Raw genomic sequence first — 6598 nt, 5'->3', positions numbered from 1 at the left:
GCCGGGGGAAGGCGGGTCTTCAGAAGCTGAAGGCGCGATGTCTGCCGGGACTTGTAGTTTTTGTTAATAATTTGAATTCCAATAGCCAAAATCCCAAAACAAACCAAAACTCTTAATGTAGAACTTTTGCAAAATCTCGAAGAGCCCAGAGGAGAAATTGCAATTCACCATAAATCCCACCAATGAGCGGTTACTGCTATATTTTGTTATAGTCCTGTCGTGTCTTTTTTCTATGCAGATGTAAAATAAGATGCCCTTGGATAAATAATTTTTTTTCACGTAACAATAAATCAGTGGTATTGATTATTTTTCCACAGCCTAATTTTAAAAGACATATTTATTTTGAATATGGGACAAGATGCAAAAGTTACAAAAACGTCTGATGAAAAGTAATTAGCGGCCTTGTCAGGTAGCTCAGTTGGTTAGGGCAGTGGTCGGCAAACACATTAGTCAACAGAGCCAAATATCAACAGTACAACGATTGAAGTTTCTTTTGAGGGACAATTTTTTTTTTAATTTTTCATTATTTATTTATTTATTTATTTATTTATATTTTATTGATATTTTACAGAGAGGAAGGGAAAGGGATAGAGAGCTAGAAACATCGATGAGAGAGAAACATCGATCAGCTGCCTCCTGCACACCTCCCACTGGGGATGTGCCCTCAACCAAGGTACATGCCCTTGACTGGAATTGAACCCGGGACCCTTCAGTCCACAGGCTGACGCTCTATCCACTGAGCCAAACCGGTTTCGGCAAGGGACAAATTTTTTTAAAAAATATATTTTATTGATTTTTTACAGAGAGGAAGGGAGAGAGATAGAGAGCCAGAAACATCGATGAGAGAGAAACATTGATCAGCTGCCTCCTGCACACCTCCCACCTGGGATGTGCCCGCAACCAAGGTACGTGCCCTTGACCAGAACCGAACCTGGGACCCTTCACTCCGCAGGCTGACGCTCTATCCACTGAGCCAAACCGGTTTCGGCAGAGCCAAATTTTTTAAACTCAAACTTCTTCTAACGCCACTTCTTCAAAATAGACTCGCCCAGGTCGTGGTATTTTGTGGAAGAGCCACACTCAAGGGGCCAAAGAGCCACATGTGGCTTGGGAGCCGCAGTTTGCCAACCTCTAGGTTAGAATGTCCTTCCCATACATTAAGGTTGTGGGTTTGATTCCGGGCCAGGGCATATACAGAAACCAACCACTGAACTTGTAAATAAGTGGAACAACAAATCGATGTTTCTCTCTCTTACATCAATAAATTTTTTTTAAAAAGTAATTCCCACCCTGAGCCCCAGCCAGCCAGTTCCCACTGTGTCCCACAAAATCAAGTTCAATGGTTCATATTGATACATCATAAGTGATGCCAGGGCCTAGGCTGCTTCCACACTTGCCTGCTCTAAGCCATTGTCGTTTCCTTGTAGGTGTAAGCCTATGCAGGAGCCAGGAAGGACCCGCTCTCACTGTCAAACTCCAGCCTCCAGCTTCTGCCTCTGGGTCCACACAAGTCTTTATATATCCCCTGTTGACCTTAAAAATAAAACAGTAGTTTTTGTTTTGTTTTGTTTTATCAGCAAAAATGGGTTTATCCGGGAATAGCGAAGAATTGCAATTAGGGCAAGCAAGTTATACAAAAACCACAGGCAAGTCCAACAAAGGAGAGAAACATTATTTAAGAGAAAAAAGAAGCCCTGGCCGGTTTGGCTCAGTGGATAGAGCATCGGCCTGCGGACTGAAAGGTCCCAGGTTCGATTCCGGTCAAGGTTACATACCTTGGTTGCGGGCACATCCCCAGTGGGGGGTGTGCAGGAGGCAGCTAATCCATGTTACTCTCTCATCGATGTTTCTGACTCTCTATCCCTCTCCCTTACTCTGTAAAAAATCAATAAAATATATTAAAAAAAAAAAAAAAAGGAAGAGGTTGGGAAATCCACTGGAGAAAAAGGAGAGTTCAGGGAGATGACGGTTTCTCATTGGCTGAGTTGATGCGGTAGTCAATTTCTCCTAGGAGATGCAATGTACATCTTTTTCTGTAGGGGCTTTTAACTGGCTAGAGGCCTCGCGCATGAAATTCGTGCATGGGTAGGGTCCCTAGGCCTGGCCTGTGATCAAGGCCAGGCGTCCGCCGCCACCCACCCCTGGTTCCCAGTTCCCCATTGGGCAATAGGGGCCTGCGGGCTGGGGGCAGCTCCTGCATTGAGCATCTGCCCCCTGGTGGTCAGTGCACATCATAGCCAACCGGTCATTCTGCCGTCTGGTGGATTTGCATATTATGGTTTTATATATATATGATTCTTTCCTGTTGACTTTTTTTTTCTTGCTTGGTCCTATCTGTAACTGACAATTCTTCCCGTAATTGACATCAAGTGGTACTGTGTGAGAGCTCCCCCTTCTGGCCTCCCAACTTAATTTTAGTTAGGTTTTCCTTTATTAATATTCACAGTCCTTACTACACTGTCATAATGATCTCTGTACTTACCTGTCTCTGCCATCAGTCTATCAGCTTCCAATGGACATAGTTCTTTTTTAAAAATATATTTTTAGTGATTTCAGAGAGGAAGGGAGAGGGAGAGAGAGATAGAGACATCAATGATGAGAGAGAATCATCCATCGGCTGCCTCCTGCACACCCCACACTGGAGATTGAGCCCACAACCCGGGCATGTGCCCTGACCAGGAATCGAATGGCACCTCCTGGTTCATAGGTCGACGCTTAACCACTGAGCAACACCTGCCTGGCTGGACTTAGTTTTTGATTGACCATCTCCATGTCCCCCAACTCAATATAGGTAGAGGACTTGGACATTCACTAATGGTTTGTTTTGTTTTTTTATGTGTGTGTGTGTGTGCCAGGAATTGTGCTGGGCACGCTATGTGCATGTCATGTAATCCTCATTGTAACTCTAGGAGTTAAGGGTTAGAATATTCTCTCTGTTACAGAGGAAAACGAGGTTCCGAGAAGTGAGGTAATAAAAGTTAATGTTCACTGCGCACTAGCCAAGTGTCGGACTCTGCTCTTGCTGTACATGGTACTCTCATTAAATCCTCAGACCAACGCTAAGTGACATGTACTATTCTCATCCCCACTTTACAGAGGAGGAAGACAAAGGTAAACCGATTGCCTTAAATCACACTGCTAATTAGATAAGTCCAATGCCACATTACTAGCCACCATGCCATGCAGCTTAAACTCATTCATTCCTTTTTTTTTTTTTTTTACAATATAGATGAATCATTTTTTAAGTTTTACTTTATATTCTTATTGATATCACAGAGGAAGGGAGAGGGAGAGAGAGATAGAAACATCAATGATGAGAGAGAATCATTGATCGGCTGCCTCTTGCATGCCCCCTACTGGGGATCGAGCCCGCCACCCGGGCATATGCCCTTGACCGGAATCAAACCCAAGATCCTTCTATCCACTGAGTCAAACCAGCTAGGGCTCATTCATTCTTTCATTCAACAAATATTCACTAAGTACTTGCTTCCTATCTGCATTATGCTACACGTTCGGTATTAATCAGTAAACAAAACGGACAAAGTTCTCTTCCCTGAAGCTCCTCAATGTGATAAGAGCATTTACAAACAAATCACAGCCAGTACCATTCTTAGTGATGACGCATTGACTGCTTTCCCCTTAAGACTGGAAACAAAGCAAAGATTTCCACTCTCGTAATTTCTAATCAACCATGTGTCCTGACCGGGAATCGAACTGGGGACCTTCGGTGCACGAGACAACAGCCAACCAACCGAGCCACACAGGCAGGCAGGGCCAGCGCTGGTAATCCTGACTCTCCAGAGCCGCTCCATTCAGTTCCTGGGCCACTTTTAACTCCTGACCCCGTGCGGAGGGAGCCTGAGGAATGTGAGCGGGGGCAGGCACTGTTCAATTTCTCTGTTAAGGTCCCCGTGCGGCCCTGGGGACGGTGGTTGTGGCAGGGACAGATGGGAACCTTGAACATGAGCAGGTGACCCTGCCAACAGCTCTCTCTTTCTCTCCATTCCCAGCCCAGATCGTGCTGTCTTTCCCTGGGCAGCTGAAGCCAGCTTCTCGCTGGTCTCGAGTCCCCAGAGTAGCTTCTCTTACTAATTCAGGAAATGTTTATCGAGTCTCTACAAGGGACCAAGCTCTGCCTGACATGATGGCTACACAGTGAGCAAAACACACACGCAAAACGATGTGTGCCGGCCTGTGGACGTGACACCATTGGGGAAGAGGGACAAAGAAGAATTAGCGTAAAAATCCGGGCCCTGGCCGGTGTGTCCAATGGTTAGAGTGTCGTCCCAATACGCCAAGGATGCGGTTTCTATCCCTGACCAAGGAACACACAAGAAGCAACCAATGAATGTGTAAATAAGAACAACAAATCGATCTCTCTCTCTCTCTCTTTCTGTCCCTTTCTCTCCCTAAAATTCATAAATAACAATAAGCCCTAGCTGGTTTGGCTCAGTGGATGGAGGGTCAGCCTGTGGACTGAAGGGTCCCGGGTTCGATTCCGGTCAAGGGCACATGCCTGGGTTGCCGGCTCGATCCCCAGTAAGGGGTATGCAGGGGGCAGCCAATCGATGATTCTCTCTCATCATCGTTTCTATCCCTCTCCCTTTCCCTTCCTCTCTGAAATAAAAAATGTATTTTTAAAAATAAATAACAATTGCCCTAACTGGTTTGGCTCAGTGGATAGAGCGTCGGCCTGTGGACTGAAGGGTCCCAGGTTCGATTCCGTTCAAGGGCATGTACCTTGGTTGAGGGCACATCCCCAGTAGGGGGTGTGCAGGAGGCAGCTGATTGATGTTTCTCTTTCATCAATGTTTCTAACTCTCTATCCCTCTCCCTTCCTCTCTGTTAAAAAATAAAAATAAAAATATATATATATATATATATCAATAAAAATGTATTTTAAAAATAAATAAATAACAATAAAAAATCTGTAAAGTGTTAAGTCCATAAAGAAAATAAAGTAAGGCCCTAATCAGTTTGGGATAGAGCATCTATCCGAGGACTGAAGGGTCCTGGGTTCGATTCCGGTCAAGGGCACATACCTTGGTTGCAGATTCCTCTGTCCTGGTCATGGTGCGTGCAGGAGGCAACCAATCGATGTGTCTTTCTCACATCAATGTTTCTCTGTCCCTCCCTCTGCCTTCCACTCTCTCTAAAATCAGTGGAAAAATATACTCCATGAGGAGTAACAAAACAAAAAAAAGAAGAGAAGCCAAAACCGGTTTGGCTCAGTGGATAGAGCGTCGGCCTGCGGACTGAAGGGTCCCAGGTTCGATTCCGGTCGAGGGCATGTACCTTGGTTGCAGGCACATACCCAGTAGGAGGTGTGCAGGAGGCAACTGATCAATGTTTCTCTCTCATTGATGTTTCTAGCTCTCTGTCCCTCTCCCTTCCTCTCTGTAAAATATCAATAAGATATATTTAAAAAAAAAAAAAAAGAAGAGAAAAGAAAAGAAGAGAAAAGAAAAAAGGAAGTGGGGCGATGCGGTAGAGAATGAGAAAGCGAGACAGCCAGCCTGCAACGACCCCAGTGCTGCTCGCTCTGGGCGCCTGTCCTCCGCAGCAGTCGGGGCGGGTCCCCGTGAGCGATGACTACTGTGGGAGTGACAGAGGGCGGCCCCCCGGCCCCCGTCAAGTCTTCAGATGATTGCTGCCTGGCCCAAACCTCATGAGCGACCCAGAGGCCGAGGCACTGGCTAGGCCGCTCCCGTGGGACACCTGACCCACACCAACGGTGACACACTCACACGTGTTTGTTGTTTTCAGACACTAGGCTTGGAGTGTGTGACATGTGAGCAGCAACCTGGGTGACAAGGACCTTTCCGTCCGCAGGCCGGCGCGCTAGCCACTGAGCAAACCAGGCCAGGGCTGATGTATCTCTTTAGAGCATGGTGCTGACTGCTCGGTGGAAAACTAGCCGCCACGGGATGTTTTTAAATATATTTTTATTGATTTCAGAGAGGAAGGGAGAGGCAGAGAGAGGTAGATGAAAGAGAATCATTGATTGGCTGCCTCCTGCACGCCTCCTACTGGGGATCGAGCCCATAACCCAAGCATGTGCCCTTGACCAGAATCGAACCTGGGACCCTTCAGTCCGCAGGCTGATGCTCTACCCACTGAGCCAAACCAGCCAGGGCAACCACGGGATGTTTTAAATGAGTATCCAGTGATGTCTCCCCCTAAACCCTTCAGCAGCTCTCCACCCTGCTGGCCCAGGCCCCTGCCCCTGCCCCTTCCTCTCCTGTGGAGAGCTTGCATTTTATGGAGGGGGCTACAGGTTAGAGAGCTAGGGAGGGGCTAAACTTGGGGAGGGAGTTCAATGGGCTGTCCTGGATGATGGCCTGCCTGCGGGCAACGAATGCTAAGCATTAAATGGGATTAAGTGGAAACCGAAAATATTTGAGACACATTGTTCACATTCTGGGCTGGTGAAATGGTGTACGCGGAGGGGAGGGGGGAGATGGAATGTCAGAAAGGGTCAGGGCAGAGAAAACAAACCCTCCTTAAAGGGACAGATCTCACCGCTGGCTGGATGCCTCCACCAGAGATCATCAGGGGCCTGAGCTAAAGACTAATGCTCAGCCCGTGCCAGGCCACG

This window comes from Plecotus auritus, assembly GCF_963455305.1.
Source record: "Plecotus auritus genome assembly, chromosome: 10".
Classification (NCBI taxonomy): domain Eukaryota; kingdom Metazoa; phylum Chordata; class Mammalia; order Chiroptera; family Vespertilionidae; genus Plecotus; species Plecotus auritus.
This window is presented reverse-complemented; position numbering follows the sequence as displayed.